Consider the following 19068-nt stretch of genomic DNA (forward strand, 5'->3'; position numbering starts at 1 on the left):
CTCCTCCAAACGCATGTTTTCATGACTCCATCAATCTTCAGGGAGGCTGTGTTTCTTTGCTTTTTCAGGTGTGTCTTCATTTCCTTTTCAGGTGTGGCAAGTTAATTGACTCTAAGGATTCTGGTACTTGTATTTTTCGCACTTAATTTTGCTTGCAGGTATTAGTACATTGGCTCTCAAAGTTCTTCCAGATGTGTCTGCACAGCTCGTCTAGCTGCAACTCATTGGTACCCTCCAATTGTTCCAAGTGCAATACACTGTCCGCCCCCACTACCCATCCAAGCTCTACCCACTAGCTACTCCCACAAATTCCACTAAGTGCAAAACATTGGCTACTCCCACTAGCCCCTCTCTGCACAGCACAATAATACCAAGCACAGAGTGTGCTTCTGGGTGCAGCAAGATTAAGCAGCTAATGTGACACATGGCTAATCTTCACAGATCTATCTAAATGTGACGAATGGTTAATCTTCACAATCCTATCTAGTGTTAGGCATGGCTAATCTTCACAATTCTATCTAATGTGATGCATGGTTAGTCTACACAAATCTATCTAAATGTCCCACATGACTAATCTGCACAAATCTATCTAAATGTGATGCATGGCTAATTACACAAATCGCTCTAGTGTTACTCATGGCTAATCTTCACAAGTATATCTAGTGTTACGCATGGCTGATCTTCACAAATCTATCTAAATGTGATGCATGGCTAATCTTCACAATTCTATCTAGTCTGACACATGGCGGACCTTCACAAATCTATCTAAATGTGCTGCATGGCTTATCTTCACAATTCTATCTAGTGTTAGGTATGGCTGATCTTCACAAATCTATCTAAATGTGATGCATGGCTGATCTTCACGAATCTTTCTAAATGTGATGCATGGCTGATCTTCACAATTCTATCTAGTGTTACGCATGGCTAATCTTCACAAATCTTTCTAAATTTGATGTATGGCTGATCTTCACAATTCTATCTAGTGTTACGCATGGCTGATCTTCACAAATCTATCTAAATGTGATGCATGGCTGATCTTCACGAATCTATCTAAATGTGCTGCATGGCTAATCTTCACAATCCTATCTAGTGTTACGCATGGCTAATCTTCACAAATGTATCTAAATGTGTCGCATGCTATTCTTCACAGTTCCATCTAGTGTTACGCAGTGGTTAAATAGGACCTGACCCTATGGACTAAAGAGAATAAAAGTCAGTTATAGAATGGTTGTCAGCATTCTGTACTTCCTGAGAACACCACATAGTTCTAATAAAGAACTAGGGGGCCAACATTCCATACTTTACGAGATCAAAAAGTGCAGCAGCCGTTTTCCATTCATTTACCAACCATGAACGCCATACCATGCTGTTGGAAAAGCTACCATAGGAAACAATGGGAAGTGATGTGTTTTTTTTCAACAGCATGGCGTCCCGGGCTGCCAGTTCCTGGTGGAATGTTGGCTGTCTAGTTCTTTATTAGAACTCTGTGCAAAACACAAACCTCTCATGATGACACTCTTTCCTCCCTCCTGGGTTGGGGAAGGCCTAGTTTCTTACAGGACAAAATAGTGTTTAGAAAATATAGCCCATTTTTAGGAAAGCACTTTTAGGAATATCCCCAAAAACACAGCAGCAAGCCTTCACCTGCTCCCTATCAATGGCACCTGTGGGCGAAACAGTCTCCCACTTTGTTTTATCACTGGCCCCTTGGTTTCTCAGAGGTCTGCAGGACCTGACAGTGTCTGACTGTACTATTTCCTGATGCATACATTTATATAAAGCAGAGGCAAGGGTGACCTTTCATTTTACCAAAGTTAACAAATCAGGTTAGCTGGAGATGTTTGTTTGTTTGTTTATTATTTATAGCGCGCGACCCGAAGGTAACCGGGCGCGTTGTTCAAGGATACTTTAAACTTTACAGGTTACGCATGTTTACAAGTAGTGGTTATACATGGTAGAAATTACATAATGCAGGACAGTAAGGAGAATATACATTGTGCATAATATATACATATAACATAATTTCTGAGGCTTGTGGAATCTGCTTAGATCACATGCTGTGCATAGGCCGACATCTAGTGGAAGCTGCGGAGTATTACAGTTTGTTTTTCGAAAGTCGAAAATGGGCGTCGACACAGGCGTGCCAGTAATACTATCCCTAGTGTGACGTCCACTGTACCCAAGATCCCTCACGCGTGTAGGATCCTCAGATTGTTTTTTTCCGCCATACTGGTCGGAAGCATCTTGCGGAGTTCCCTGGCCTTAGCCATACTTTTGCTGTTATTATAATTTTAATTCTTATTCATTCCCTTCCCCACCCCAACGTCGACCCTCAACCTCGACGACGGCTGGAGAAGTCATCGACCGTCGACTGCTGCACGACGGATCTGGGCCTCGGTAGGCCGCTGGCCTCGGCCCGGGCCTAGTAGGCCGCTGGCCTCGGCCCTTACAAGTAGGGAGAGTGGGGGGTGGTACATACTCTTCACTCTTGATATATAGTTACATTTATATATATTCCTACACTTAGCAGCCCGCTGCCTTAAGGTGCGTATGGAGGGTACCCCTTTTCAATTCTGCCCCAAGTGCAATCGCAAATACCCTTGGGTCGACAGGCACGCCACGTGCAATCTCTGCTTGCCGAGGGATCACCCCGAAGCGAACTGCAGAGCGTGTAGTAGGTTTAAACCTAAGACACTTAAGGACCGTTCGACAAAGCGTTGGGCCCACCACGCCAGGCAGGAGGCCATGGCAGCGGAGGGCGCCTTCAGCGATGGCAGCGACGCCGTACTTTCGGACGGCGAGGGCATTACGGCGTCGAAAGACAGCCGACGAGCGCAGGTCCCCGACCTCGGAAGGTCGTCCGGCAAGGCGGCTATGGGGAAGACCCCCGGCGACGCAAGCGCTACACACCTAACACACACTAAACACACTAAGACCAACCGGACCTCGACGACGTCGACTTCCCGGAAAGAGGCACAAAAAGAACGGTCCGACTCGGTGTCCTCTGGGCGCTCTCGATCGAGATCGCCTCACGACGCAAGGCAATCATCCACTCTTGCCAAGAGTGCCTCGCTACACACACTAACGGAAGTTCGATCGTCGGGAGACGAAGACGACTTCCACCCCCAGGCCGCGCTCCAAGATACCGAGACCGCGGTTAACACCAGTGAGGCCCCACGCCCGAAGCACACAGATACCTTTCCAGACCCTCGACGCCAGGCGTCGAAAGTCTCTGGGGCCCCCAAGGGACAGGGAAAACATTTTTCCACGCACGGAGAAGGGGGGAAACAGCGGAAAGCACAGCCTTCCACCCCTGTAAAGCCTAAGCAGACAAGCAAACACAAGTCTACCCTTGAAAATAAATCACCTGCTAAAGTAATACCCTGTTCCAGGGAATGGTCCAGTGAAGACATAGACAGGGTTATGTCTAGGATGTCTTCCTTGGCTGATTTTTATGATAAGAACCCAGAACACTTTCTTTCATATAACCCTCAAGGGGCCACACCCTCAGGCTCCTCCGATCCTACCCCGCTAAGTAAAAAGCCCCGGGTCGAAAGACCTGAACCCTTCGAGGTTCAGCCTTACTCCACTCCATATTCTACTCCACTCCCCAGTTATCAGGGACAAGTTTTCCCTGAAGAGGACCAGGAGTTTGCAATTATGGAAGAACAAACCGGGACAGATTACTATGCAGAGGATGAGGACCTGGAGGAGGGAGAAGATGAGCAGGAAATTTACAGAGTAGATTCCCCAGTACAAAGCGAAGCCCCAGTTACTGACTCTCCAGTTGATAACCAGCCCCTCCTTAACGAGGTTCTCGCTCGAGCAGCGGAACACTTCCACATCGACACCCACGGTGTACAGGAGGAAAGGGACTTCGCGGAGGAGTTTGTAGGAGAGAGAAGACCGGTCGCTCAGACCATCCCTATCCTCAAATCCATCCAACGAAGAATAGATCCTTCCCTGGTGAATCCTAACCTCACCAGAGCTGTCAACCCCAGAATTGAAAAGATTTTCCGGGCAGCCCAGTCTGACCCTCTGTATATAAAGGGACATCTTAAACCAGATTCCCTAGTGGTGACCAACACTAGAAAGAGGGCTGGCACGCCCTTATCTTCATCAGAAGCTCCTCCCGACAAGGAGAGCAAAAAACTTTACGGGTTTGGCAGAAAGGTAGCCTCAACGTCCGCCTACCAAGCAAGGATTGCGAATTCCACCACCCTGTTGGCTAGTTACAATTGCCATCAATGGGAAGAAGTCGCGGCGCTCATTGCCTCTGCTCCAGAACCGTTAAAGGGCCAGCTGGCTCGGATCTCGGCAGAGGGGAGAGCCGTGTCTGGTTGCATTTTAAAAGCAACTTTCGACGCCGCTGACAACGCAGGGAGATTGATAGCAGAAGGTACTGTTATCAAGAGACATGCGTGGTTACGGCAGTCGGGATTCAAGACAGAAACCCAGGCTTCTTTAATAGACAAGCCAGTGGAACCCGACCTATTGTTTGGGAAAGCGGTCGAAGACGCACTTAAAAATGCCAAAGATGAATATGAGACTCTCAAATCCCTTGGCCAGCTTACCAACAAACCCCCTAACCAGAGGGGGAACAATAATTTTCGTCGCCCACGCGGCCAAAATTCACAAAGAGGCAACTATGCCCAGGGACAAGGTACACAATGGAATAACAACCAGCAGTCTACCCAGAGTTACGGCAGGGGTAACAAGAGAGGTCGTGGAAGAGGCAGAGGCAGCCCCAACAAGGGCGGTGGCACGCCTCCACCAAAACAGTGACGCTCAGTTCAGGGTCCCTTGCCACGCAACCCCAGTAGGGGGACGCATTTCCACCTTCACCCAGGCTTGGGAAGGGATCACCTCAGACAGATGGGTGCTGTCAACAGTATCCGCAGGATATTGTATAGAACTACTGCAGCGTCCCCGGAATCATCCTCCACGACAAAGAGTGCACTCCCTAGAGCATCAAAGGATCCTTCTCGAGGAGATCGCCATTCTGCTAGAAAAGGACGCGATAGAACTCGTCCCAGGACACCAGGTAAACAAGGGTATCTATTCAACTTACTTCCTTGTGCCAAAGAAAGATTTGACAATGCGCCCAGTATTGGACTTACGGCCTGCCAACAAATATGTCAAGCCCCAAAAATTCCGTATGACCACGCTACAAGAGGTAATCCCCCTCCTAAAAAAGGGGGATTACATGGCAACCTTGGATATGAAAGATGCTTATTTTCATATTTCCATGCTCCCAGCGCACAAAAAGTACTTGCGCTTCAAGGTGGACAGTCGCCACTACCAATTCAAGGTACTGCCCTTCGGGATAGCTTCAGCACCAAGGGTATTCACCAAGGTACTGGCGGTGGCGGCTGCACACCTACGCAGGGAAGCAATCCCGGTGTACCCTTATCTGGACGACTGGCTCATAACGGGGGAAACCCCAGGAATTTGCAGGTCAAACATTCAGAGGACTATCGACCTCCTCCACGAATTAGGCTTCTCCATCAACGAGAAAAAGTCAAGTCTGGTGCCAAGCACCTCAAAACAGTTTCTAGGAGCTATCCTAGATACTCAGAAAGGATTGACCTTCCCTTCGGAAGAGAGAATTCGGAATATACTTCTGCAAATTCCGCATTATCAGTCAGGTCAACAGATAACAGTACGCAAAGCTATGCGGTTACTGGGCATGATGGCGTCATGCATTTACCTGGTCCCCCACGCGCGTCTGCGCATGCGTCCCATGCAGGAATGGTTGGCGAAACAGTGGTCTCAGGCAAGTGGTCATTGGGACGATCTAGTGGTCGTTTCGCCAACACTCGTACAGAGCCTACACTGGTGGACAAGAGAGAATCTCGCAAAGGGGAAACCCTTTTACGATCCCGAAGTACAAGCCGTGGTGACTACAGATGCATGCCTGACTGGGTGGGGAGCTCACCATCTCCACCACACAGCTCAGGGTCTCTGGTCTCACTCAGTAGCCAAGAACCACATCAATCTGCTAGAGCTTCTGGCAGTATTCCGAGCGCTAAGGGCGTTCGAGCCCCATCTACTGAACTTGTCGGTGCAGATCAGGACGGACAGCACGACAGCCATGTTCTATCTGAACAAGCAAGGGGGGACTCGTTCGCCAAATCTGTCCAAGCTTGCCCAGAAAATATGGATATGGGCACTCAGACGGAACATCTTCCTGTCATCGCAACATGTTCCAGGGGAGCTCAATTCCCTAGCGGATGCTCTAAGCAGAAACTCCCTCCCAGAAGAACACGAATGGGTCCTTCACAGAGACGTAGTAGAAGATCTCTTCTCTCAGTGGGGTTTCCCCACTATAGACCTATTCGCCACAAGCGAAAACAAACAATGCCCAGGATTTGCATCCAGGTTCCCCCAGCCGGACTCCCAAGGGAATGCCCTGTGGATGAACTGGTCAGGGATGTTTGCGTACGCTTTTCCACCAACTCCTCTCATCAGGAAGGTGGTGTACAAGATGAACAAGGAATCTATGACGCTCATCCTAGTTGCTCCCATGTGGGCGAGACAACCATGGTTTCCACACCTACGCAGGATGGCGGTGTGCGAACCCATCAGACTCCCAGCCTGGTACAACCTACTGTCCCAGCAACAGGGTCAAACAGTGCATCAGGAACCCAACTCTATGAACCTAGCAGCATGGCTCCTGAAGTCATAGAGTTTGGACATCTCAAATTACCACAGAGGTGTATGGACATTCTAAAGGAGTCCAGGAAACCAAATACAAGGCACTGTTACTTTGATAAGTGGAAAAGATTCGTTATCTGGTGCCAGAATAAACAAATCAACCCGGTTGATTGCACTCCTTCCAACGTTGTGACATACATGCTCCACCTGCTGGATGCAGGGTTGGTTTTTAACTCGCTGAAAGTACACCTGGCAGCCCTCTCGGCTTACACCACATCCCATAACAAGGTCTCGTGGTGGAAAGTACCAGTGGTTAAAGCCTTCATGGAAGGAGTAAAGAGACTTCACCCTCCTATTTCGAACCCACCGCCAGGATGGGACCTCAACGTGGTGCTAGCTAAGCTCATGGGACCCCCATTCGAACCCATGCATAAAAGTAGTCTCAAACACCTGACTTATAAAACGGCCTTCTTAGTAGCCATTACCTCCATAAGAAGGGTCAGTGAAATTCAGGCTCTGTCAGTGCAGGATCCTTTCTTTACTATCCACAAGGACAAACTGGTTTTACGCACACACCCTAGGTTCTCACCTAAATTCATATCCAAGTTCCATGTAAACCAGTCCATCGAGCTTCCGGCTTTCTTCCAGAACCCGCAAAGCTCGGCTGAGGTGAAACTACACACCCTAGATGTGCGTAGGGCGGTCCTATACTATGTAAATAAAACCAGACCGCTAAGGAAAACAGATCAACTGTTTGTCTCCGTAGCTACAGGCAGAGAGGGGGATCGCGTCTCTAAGGGCGCTATCTCGAAGTGGATTATCAACTGTATACAGCTGTGTTACTCTCTTTCTGACAAGACTCTGCCTTTTACGCCAAGGGCCCACTCTACTAGAGGCATTGGTGCCACTCTGGCTTTCATTGCAAATGTTCCCCTCGACACCATTTGCAAAGCGGCTACTTGGAGCTCTATTCACACTTTTACTCAGCATTACTGCATTGACACTCATTCCAAGACAGATACACAAGTGGGACAAGCGGTTCTAAGACACCTGTTTGCTCATGACCCTTCTCACATCCCACCTCCTTCTTCTGGTACTGCTCGCTAATCTATGCACAGCATGTGATCTAAGCAGATTCCACAAGCCTCAGAAGGGATACATTACTCACCGTAATCGTATTTCTGATGCTTGTATCTGCTTAGATTCACATGCGACCCACCCTTCCTCCCCTCCGAGAGAAGGCGCATGATTGCTTGTAGTCTTACCTTTTCTGTCTATCTGCTTGGATTATCTGTACTCACGCTACTCCTCATGCTTCCTCATGTCAGAAAAAATACAATCTGAGGATCCTACACGCGTGAGGGATCTTGGGTACAGTGGACGTCACACTAGGGATAGTATTACTGGCACGCCTGTGTCGACGCCCATTTTCGACTTTCGAAAAACAAACTGTAATACTCCGCAGCTTCCACTAGATGTCGGCCTATGCACAGCATGTGAATCTAAGCAGATACAAGCATCAGAAATACGATTACGGTGAGTAATGTATCCCATATACAGGAAATATGCAGTAGGAAGATGGAGAGTATATAATTATGTACATAGTACGTCTGTAGAACAGTGGTTATGTTGGTGTAGGGCAGGACTATCGGTCATTTTCTTTGATCCAATTGATACAGTTAGATCTGAAGAGAGCGTAGGATTGGGGAGATCTCAAGCCGGACGGGAGGGAGTTCCAAAGCTGGGCAGCTTTGACCGGGAAGCTGTTTCCTCCGGCCGTACTTAGTTTAAATGGGGGTATCACTAACCGGTTGGAGTATGCTTCTCTGGTGGGTCTAGTGGAGATTTTTCTGTTGAATCTAACAGCTAGGTATTTGGGTGCTAGATGGTTGATACTTTTGAAAGTTAGAGAAGCTGTCTTGAGTTTGATTTTGTCCACTGTGGAGAGCCAATTGGATTGTCTTCTAGCCTCTGAAATATGCTCCCTTCTTGGAATTCCTAAGGCAGCTCTAAGAGCATTGTTCTGTAGTGTTTGAATCTTTTGCAGCGTATGTTTATTGGCCCCTATATAGAGTGCGTTGCAGTAGTCCAATTTCGACAGCACTAATGCTCGAGCAAGGGTTAGGCAGTTGGCAGTGGATAGGTATGGTTTTGCGGCTCTAATCAGCTTGCAGGTATATGCGGTGCTGGATGCCATTGTTGGATGAATGAAGTGGCCTGGTCAGAAATATAATTTGACAATTCACATATCATAACATAGCACTCCTTTTCCTCACCCAGGTATTTTATATTTTAACCTTAGAAAGTCAAACCTCAACATGTTGCAATTAACCCAAACATGATCCACAGATGTTTTACCTGCCACGATCCACAATTTTCAGAATCATCTTTTGTTTTTCTTGAGTTCTGAATCATTCTGTCTTAATAAATCAGGTCTGACCCTGACTTGCACTCCTGTGGAGTATCCAGGTTTACGTCAAATCGTAAATATAAAACAGTACTTATTATTCTCCAGCATGGGGTCCGGCATGGATTCACATGCTCATGTATATTCCCTATCGGCAGGCTGGGAATCCTCAGTAAAAGAAAACATTTTCAATTTAGCTTTAAAACTGTATTTCTCCTCTAAACCAATCACTGACCCCCTCCAATGACATTCCTCTCCCTACGTTCCACCCTGGTGGCTAGCTTCAGAATCTTAAAGCACATTGCAATGTTGGGAGTCCTCCTAGCACTCTCCAAGCTATTTTTGTCCTATTTTTGACAAATCGTTCGACCGGAGCTGGACTACCGGCAGCAGCGACCTGCTGTCAGCGAAGGTCGCTTTAGATCGCTGATCTTTCTTCAAGTGTTGAGAAGGCCCGGGCTTGGGCCTACTTCGTGCCTTTCCACCATGGCAGAGGAGAAGAGATGCCTCTTCAAACTTTGCGCAAAATGTGGTTTGAAGAACGTATACATTCAAGATCAACACCATAAATGTTTGTATTGCCTGCACCCAGATCATGATGAGGAGGGATGCCAGGTCTGGCGTGGATTTAAAAAAAAAACAAAGGACTGCTACAGCAGGCTGTCAGCATGTCTCAAGTCGGGCAAGGCCTCTGACTCTGCTTCTGGGCATGGTCAGGCTTCCCCCAGGACCGGTCGATGAACTTTCTCAGAAAAGAGATCCTTTGAGGATGCCCAGCTCTCAGGGGTCCAAAAGAAGGCAAGGCTACAGGTTGTGGATCCCACTGGGTTCGTCTCTGATGTGGGTCCCAGCTCAGGAAGGACAAGGTCGCTGTCACCAAACACTTCTACAGCAAGCCTACCGGTGAGGGGTGCTCCCTCTGGGAGAAAGTCCTTGACTCCATCAAAACTCTGCCTACCATCGGCGAACAAGGCGACGAAAGAGAGATCCAAAGGTGCGCCTTCGAACTGCCACTCAGCGAGCCCATCACTAGATCCATCGGCCAAAACAACTTTGTCATCAACGTTCACAACCACGTCGATGAAGGCTCCTGCAACGACCCCGTTGATGACCAGTACTACTTTGTCAAAAGGGGGACTGGCCCCAAAGGTGGTGTCCACAGTAATGCGAGGTACACCCTGCGGTTGTCCCTGCCTTCAAGGTGTGAAGCAGCTGCCGAGGCTCCATCGAAGACCCCTGGAAGGAGTACACCAACCGCTCCCACCCAGAAGTCTCCAGAGAGGGGAAAGGGTAAATCTCCAACAGGCCCTAAGAAGGGTACAGAACGGCGGGTTGCCTCAGTGAAACCGGTGGAAGTTTATACAAGCTCCAATGAGGGCGACAACAATCTGCCTGAAGGCTATTATTCGGGCCACAAAGGGATTCAGGGACCTGTGTCGTTAGGTGGGTCACCACGTGGCGAGCCCAATCCTCCACCTTTCCAGAAGAGGCGCACCAGTCCGGAGCCTCCACCTGTCATTCCTTCCGCTCCTCAGCCCAGGGACATGTCCTTGGACATTCTGACCACGCTACACACGCTGGTTTCAGAAATTCAGCAGAGACTGCTGCCAACACCAGGCCCTGCTACACCTAGGAGTCCCCCAAGACTGCTTCCTGGAAGCCCTTCCTGGAGCAAGCGAAAGGAAAAAGACCCTGCTGGACCAATGCGTCAACCGACCCCACTGCCACGGCCTCCACCTCAGGACTTGACCCCGACTGGGGATATGGCCATGCACACAGATACGGCAACTATGGCGACGGACACCGATGAAGCTGATGACTACATGCCAGCTGATGGAGAACCAGTTTAGTCATTTATAATGCGCACCAGACCAGGGGTATCTGGCAGCAGCAGTTACAGATAATGTGAAGCTTGGTTAACAGGTTACAGAATTGGAAGTACAATCAAAGTAGTGCAAACAGATGAGGATCACAAAAAGAGAAAAGAAAACGCAGTGGAATATACATAAACAAGTAATTACAATTTAGACAAAATACAGAGGCATAGTTCATACAAATAGGATACAGGGGGGTAAAGGCAAATATACCAGAGGGGGGCAGTGGTGCAAGGGTGTAATCCGGACTAAGGGATACGTATATGCGGACATTAGATGTTGTTCGATTTAAGCCAGTTGATGTAACTTAGTCTGAACTTTGGTTAGGATTGATCTTCTCTGATGGGATGTGGTAAGGAATTCCACAGTTGGGCAGCTTTGACGTGGAAGCTGTTTCCACCAACCTTAGATAGCTTGAATCTAGGGATGGTGATGCAGTTGGAATTAATATGTCTCGTGAGTCTAGTGGAAGTTCTTCTTTGAAATCTGTTTGTGAGATAACTAGAGACAGCGTTGTTCAATGCCTTGTGTGTCAGGGAGGCCGTTTTTAATTGAATTTTGTTAAGGGTAGAGAGACAGTTGTTTTGGCGCCTTATCACCGCAATATGTGATCTTTTGGGTACACCAAGGGCCGCTCTTAGGGTATTGTTTTGAAGGATTTTAATCTTTTGGATGATAGATTTGTTGGGCCCAATGTATAATGCATTGCAATAGTCGAGCCTAGATAGGATCAGGGCTCTTGCCAAGGTGATGCAATTATCATCCGAGAGAAAGGCTTTGCAAGTTCTTATCAACTTACATGTGTAGGCTGTGGCAGAGGCCATGGTGCTTACTTGTTTGGCTAGGAAGAGGATGGAATCGAGGTAGAAACCAAGCGTTTTTACCTCCTTGGCCACCTTAATAAGGTTACCATCAATGATGAAAGATGAGTAATCCTGTCCTAGTTTATTCAGGTTAGTGCGGGTACCCAGAGTGATCAGCTCTGTTTTGTCATCATTCAGACATAGAACGTGAGTAGCCATCCATGCCGGGATGATGAGATGCACTCTATTCACCAAAGCCAAATCCTTCTCGTAATCCCCGGAAAGTGGGAGGCGAATATGGTTATCATCTGCATAATTAGTGTAGGTAATACCGAGAAGGTCCAGATCATCAAAGAGGGGCTTGGTAAATATGGTGTATAAAGTGGGGGAGACACAGGACCCCTGGAGCACACCGCAGGTGATGGGAATGGGGTCTGCTGCAGTTGAAGGAGAGAAAACCCTCATGGTTCTGTCGCTTAAGAAGGACTCAATCCATGTTAAAGCATCATTGGAGAAGTGGGCAGCTAAATCCAGGTGTCTGCATAAGACCTTGTGATCCACAAGGTCGAATGCAGCTGAGAGGTCAAGACGGAGGAGGAGGGCAGTTTTCCCCTTATCTCTCAGCTCGTTGACCAGGTCGATAAGAGCAGTCTCAGTTCCATGTTGGGGGCGGAAGCCTGATTGACGGGCTCCTAGGAGTTTATGATGTTCCAGATATTTTTGAATTTGGAGATATGCAACTTTATCAAGGATCATAAGCAGAAAGGGACAGTTGTAATAGGGCGGTAGTTAGTGGGTATGAGTCGATCTAAAGTTTGTTTCTTTAGTAGGGAGAGCACCCATGATTGTTTGAGATTGGATGGGACGGTGCCAGATGCAAATGAAGCATTAATGAGTTTGACTATGAAAGGGGCAAGATCTCTTGGAGCGTCTTTTATGAGCTGAGCAGGGCAGAGATCTCCATGACAGTTAGAGGGCTTTAGTGAAAGAATTACTTTCTCTGCCTCAAGGATAGAGATTTTGGTGAAATTAAATCGGGGGTTCGGGTTAGCCAGTGTTTCCTTCGAAGGGACACTCAGAGTAATGTGGTAAAGGGATTGTTTTTTATGGGATATTTTGTTTTGAAGGGTGGTTACTTTATTGGAGAGGGCATGGTGTATATCGGTGCACCATGTTTTGTCCTTGGTACAGATATCAGGGGTGATGATAGGGGATATAAGTTCCTTGAGGGTGGAGAACAATTCTTTAGTGCTAGAGTTAGCGCTAGAGATACGTTTGGTGTAGGAATTGCGTTTGGCTAGGAAGATTTCCTTTTTGTAATGGGATGACATTTCGGTGAGTTTAGTTTTGTTAGCTGTAAATGGGAGTAGTCTCCAAGTAGTTTCACAGCTCCTTTTTAGGTGTCTGAGGTCTTTCAGTTGAGGCGTGAACCATTTGTTCAGATGCGCTTTAGGCTTGCTAGGTCTGAATTTGATGGGTGCAATGGTATCAAGTGTGGTTAGCATAATTTTGTTATACTCCTTGACAAATGTGCCTGGGTCAAGGTTGTCTTCAAGCAAATTGAGGGTAGGGATGATCACTGGGATCACTTTATCCCTTGTTATATTTTTTTTGTTTCTTGTTAGACAAGGTGGGGCAGTAGGAGTGGTTAGCTGGAGTGGACTGGTAGTGAGAAGTGAAAAGGACACGAGAAAGTGGTCTGTCCAAGGATAAGAGGTGATGGAGGTGATATTGGCTGTACAATTGTGTTCCAACACCCAGTCGAGGGTTCTCCCTTTAATGTGGGTAGGTTCGGTGATTTTTTGGGAGAGGCCCAATTCGGATAGAGTATTAGCAATGGTGATGGCATGCTTGTCTAAGGGGTCATTAAAGCCCAGGTTGAAGTCTCCCAAGACTAATACTTGAGATGTGGTTTTAAGGTTATTGGACAGAAGAGTGTGAATGTCCTCCTCAAAAGTTCCAATAGGGCCAGGGGGTCTATAGATAAGGTGAATAGTTAATGTCTGGGAATTAACTAGAGGGAGTTTTGCTGTGAGGATTTCACAGGAGGGGGTGTTTTGGGTGGAGCTAGTCTCATAAAGAGGCTAGATTTAGAGATGATGGCGATTCCTCCGCCTCGTGCTTTGTCTCTATCCTGTCTGATTATGGTATAGCCATCCGGGACAGCTAAGGAAAGCAGGGGTCCTGCTGCTTCGTGCAGCCAGGACTCAGTAATGGCTAAGTGATCAAGGTTGTTAGCCAATATTAGGTCGCCAATGTCAGTGGCATGTGCCACCAAGGATCTGGCATTTATTCATGCTACTTTAAGTGGGAGAGCGGGTGTTGTAGTGGTAGAGGGTGAGGGCGATGGGTCTAATTTGTTAGATTTGTTCAAGGTGTGTTGTTTGGAAGTGGCCTGATAGACATAGTTGATAAGGTTAGGCGTGCCATTTATGGTTTTCTGGACCATATGGAGGTTGGTTTTGATGTTAGGTTAAGGTAGGGATCTAGCGAGTGGTTTGTAGAGTTTACGGAGACGTGATCAGAGTCTCACGTTTCTAGCCTCTAAGATGCAAGGAGTGCTGGGTCTGTGCAGGTCGCTTGGATGTACAGTGGGGTGAGAGCTGTTCAGTGTCATAGAAGCCATGGTTAGTGGGTCTTGTATTATTAAGGAGATGAAGCCCCCTAGCAAGTTGAGCAAGAATAGTAAACTAGTAAGGCTGAGATTAATGGTAAGGTGTGCATGTTGAGCCAGGACCTACCGGGCATACATGTAAATGAGCTGTAGCCAAGTTCAGCGTACACTAGAGTAGAGGGTCAAGAGACACGCTTGCATCCGTGTTACTAGTCGCAGTGTAACAGCACAGGTAGCTCCTTATACTTTGTTAACATGCAACAGGTATGACGGTAGCATCAGGGCAGTGATAATGTGAATTGCCTGTACAATTGCCTAGGTACACAATCAGCATGTATGGACATGTCTGATGGTGTCCCTATCTAAGCAATGTCAGGTAGGCCATTTCGAATTTGGTGTGACTACATACATAGAGTTAATCGAATACATGAATGGCTATTCAGAAAGGAACATACTAGTCCAATGCTGAATTAAGAAGCGTAGAAAGTCAGGCAGTATATAGCAATTGGGCAGTGGTTAAATATATATTCTAGTCAGAGTCATTGGAACATAATACTCGTCGTGGTACATACATTGTGGGGGTACTCACTGGTCATAGGTTAAGGCAATACAGGCATTTTTAGAATATTTCAGAGCATGTAGGCTAATTAGCAAACTCGCAGTGGGGTGAAGCGGGATATGTGCACTCTGCGGGACCGGAGTGCCGCGCAAAATAGTGGAAGTTGCTACAGGCACTGAGGTCATGGCAGGGTAGCTATGATCAAAACAATACGGGCAGTGAGCATGAAAACATTACAGTACAGATTGGACTCACCGTGCCTCGGTTGATGTTGTGTGATCTACGTTTCCTGGTTTGGGGGCTGACTCTGGATGTTATGGCTGCGGATGCCAGCGCAGCCATGAGAGGTAAGCAGAGCAGCAGAGAAGGGATATTGAGCAAGTGGGTGGCAAGATGGGCAGTGTTTCGTCGCCTGGCGCCGGCTGCGCTCGGTCAGCTCAGTCAGGAGCCTTAGTGTGTGCCTTGGGGGTGTGTCAGCTTCGCCTGCTGGCGGCTCCGATAGGCTGCTAAAAAACAAGGGCTGGCCAATGGGCTACTCTACCAAAGTAGCAGGGAAGGATGGTGATGGGAATCTGGCGTCGGCCATCTTGGAATGGTCGTTTTGTCGTGTGGATCTGGCCAAGAAGTTCGAGTTCCCTTTTTGTTGTATGTGTGGTCATGCAGGAGAGCACACGGAACGCCTTGGGGGAGGTATTCAGGGTCACCACTTATGTGGGCAAGAATATTGCAGCTGCCGAATTTAAAGGTGCAGGTTACTATAGCCATGAGGCTTACCTTCGACCCAGTGGGCTGATACAGGGAGAAATGCTGCTTGGATTGCAGCGTAGCGATGAGAGAGGAGCTCCTGCTCCGGCTCTCTGACGGTGATTCTGTGGATGAACAGCACAAGTCCTCTCCTCTGGATGAGGTTGGCTCCTTCCATGCGATGATGTCCAGGGCCACAGAACCTTTCCAACTGGTACCTGATGCGACGAAAAAGGAAGATTTCCTTTGCCAACGTCGTGAGTGCGGACGGAAGACCATCATTTCCGTCCCCTTGCTGGACGACATATGGGATGAGGGCCTGGCCCTGATAAAAAACCTGAGCACTACTGCACCCAAGCGGGACAGGCTCGAGGAGAAATACAAAGTTCCGGGTTCGCACCCAAGTGGGTGAGGTCCTAGCCTTCACCTGACTCTGTGGTCTCAGCCGCGGCCTGGAAGCGCTCTGCAAACCCATCGTTCTCGTCCATGCTGTCTCTGGACCAGGAGAGGAAAAAGCTGGACGCTATGGGGAAAAGGATAATCTACACTGCTGCCAGCACCATAAAGGCTGCTAACGCCCTGGCCATTTTGTCCCGCTATGATAGGGAACTATGATATAAACTAGGCCCTATTCTGGATTTTTCACCTGCCGATAACAAAGCGGAAGCTCTGGCGCTTTTCAAGGAAGGGGAAGTGTCCTTGGACCACGCCATTACAGTGGCAGTGGACATCGCAGACACAGGTTTCAGGTAAATGGGAAACGGACTGTCTCTTCGGCGGCAGGGATGGCTCATAGCCACCAATGTCAGACCCGACGTTCACTCCAAAGTGTTGGACATGCCATTTGATGGTGAGAACCTCTTTGGCAAGACAGTCAACGAGTCTCTGCAGGTGATCAAAACGGACACGGAGACAGCAAATTCCCTGGGTACCCTGCAGCAACGTAGGTCGTAGTCCTTTTGTTCCTCGAGAGGAAAGTCTGCAAGGTCCTCCAAGGGATATAGCACCCCTTATCGACAACCTTCCAGCTCCACGACGTGAGAGGCATACAGAGTTTGCTCACAGGCTTGCGGCAGCAGAGGACAATGGCAGTACCGCCCCAGGGCGGCCCCAACACCGAAACAGGCCTGAACCAGCCGTGGACTCGGCCCCCCACTGTGCACCCCAGTGGGAGGCCAGCTGGCGAAGTTCTTCAGCGCGTGGAAGAACATCACCACCGACAGATGGGTGCACACCTTGGAGTTTCAATACAGGTCTTCGTATTCCCCGTGTGGCTCGACAAAAACAGCACGTGGCGCAGCTGCTGCAGAAGGTCCATGCCATGTTGAAAAAGTGAGCGATGGAGCCCGTCCACCAGCATCTCCGGGACTCAGGAGTGTACTCCAGATACTTTCTAGCCCGAAAGAAGACAGGAGGATGGAGGCCGATCCTGGCCCTGAGACACCTCAATAAGTAATTGAGGTCCCAGAAGTTCAGGATGGTCACGTTGCAGCACGTCGGCCAGCTGGAACAAAGCGACTAACTTGTGTCTCTGGATCTGGAGGATGCCTACTTCCACATCCCCATTCACTGAAAGCACTGCAAATTCCTGTGGTTCATGGTACAGGGACGTAACTGTCAGTTCAAGTCGCTAACCTTTCAGCCTGAAGTCGGCCGCAAGGGTCTTTACAAAGTGCTTGGCTTTAGTGGCAGCACACCTTCGTGTCAAGGGCATCCACGTCTACCGTTATCTGGACGAATGGCTAATCTGATCCCGCTTGCGTTGGCAAGTGAACACACAACGAGGACCATTTGTCTGTTGGAGGATCTGGGATTTTCCATAAATTATCCTAAATCCTCCTGGGTGTCATCGCAGAACGCTCTGTTTCTGGGTGCCTGACTCAACACAGTAACATGTCTGGGGTCGCCCTCAGGGGAGTGGGTGGTAGCCATCCTGGGGAAGGTACAGTGCCTGTTGTTGGCAGGGTCAGCTACGGTGCAGACCATCAAATTGCTGCTGGGCATGATGTTGTCCTGCATCAGCCTCGTCTGCCTTTGCAACCTGCATAATAGACCTTCAGGATTTTCTGGATGCAAGGTGGCTACAAGTCTCAGGATCCTGGATGGATAAGATCAACCTAGACGTGGAGTTCCGACGGGCGATACAGTGGGGGGCATACCCCCTCACCTCTCAGAAGGGGCTCCGTTCCAGGTTCCGCCATACCAGGAGATGGTCACCACGGATGCTCCCCATGAAGGTTAGGGAGCCCACACCAGACAGTTGCACGGCAGGGGCCTCTGGCTGCCAGAAGAAAAGGCTCTTCACATCAGTGTCCTGGAACTTCAGGCTGTCTTCTGGGCCCTCAACTCCTTCCTGCCGTTGCTAAAGGGCAAGGTGGTGAGCATTTTCACAGACAGCACCGCCACCATGTTTTACATCCGAAGCAGGGTGGGACGTGCCCCCCGGCTTTCTCCAAGGAGGCCCTGGAGCTGAGGAACTCGGCTGGCTGGCAGGACATGTTTTGCGTCCCTTTCCACCTGGCGGGCTCCAGGAACACCATTGCTTATCAGGAAGCTATGTTCTGGCCACAAGTGGGAGCTTTGCCAGGACCAGGTGGATCTTCTATTCCACGAGTGGGGTCAGCCCCAGATCGACCTCTTTGCAACGGCAATGAACTCCAAGTGTCAGAAGTTTGGCAGCATGTTCCCGCAGCCGAAAAGCATGTGGCTTTCTCGTTCCCGTGAGTGGGACTCTTTCTTTACACCTTCCCTCCGTTCCCACTCCTGCTACGAATGATCAACACAGACAGTGTCGCTGCAGGATGATACTTGTCGCTCCAGCATGGGTGCGACAGATATGGTACCCCGACCTGCTACATCTGTCGGCGGAGTCATCCATCAGGCTGCCTCTACTTCCCGATCTCCTCGCCAGAGAAGGAGGGGCGATTCTACACCACCACCCAGCGTCGCTGAACCTCAGGGCCTGGCTCCTGCAGCCCTAGAATTTGGGCATTATTCTTTACCAATGGAATGTAGGGACAGCCTGGCCAAAGTCAGGGCATCTTCCACGTTGTAGTGCTACAGCCATAAATGGAAGCGATTCTCTATATGGTGCCGATAACAAAAGATCACTACCCTGCATATCATGGCCCCGCAGCTCCTGCCATACCTTATTTCCTTGGCCAAGGCTGGACTGGAACACTCCTCTATCAAGGTGCACTTGGCCGCCATATCCTGTTACACCAGGACACCGGGTAGGCGTTCCCTCTGGTGTCACAGACTCGTCAAGGATTTCATCAGGGTCCTCTTCAGGACTTTTTCACCAGTGAAAGCCCCAGTTCCAGCTTGGGACCTCAATGTGCTATTGACTAAACTCATGGTGGTACCCTTTGAACAAATGCATCAGGCTCCCTTGAAGTTCCTCTTGTGGA

At 48.8% G+C, this 19068-nt stretch overlaps 1 protein-coding gene across 4 annotated transcripts in view; it reads left to right on the forward strand.

Annotated features, from left to right (window-relative positions):
* Positions 1–19068, forward strand: part of SLC29A1 (solute carrier family 29 member 1 (Augustine blood group)) — a 589752-nt gene that overhangs the window by 353692 nt on the left and 216992 nt on the right. The gene's annotated exons all lie outside the window — the stretch shown is intronic.

This window comes from Ambystoma mexicanum, chromosome 4q (assembly GCF_040938575.1).
Source record: "Ambystoma mexicanum isolate Mex_15411 chromosome 4q, UKY_AmexF1_1, whole genome shotgun sequence".
Lineage (NCBI taxonomy): Eukaryota > Metazoa > Chordata > Amphibia > Caudata > Ambystomatidae > Ambystoma > Ambystoma mexicanum.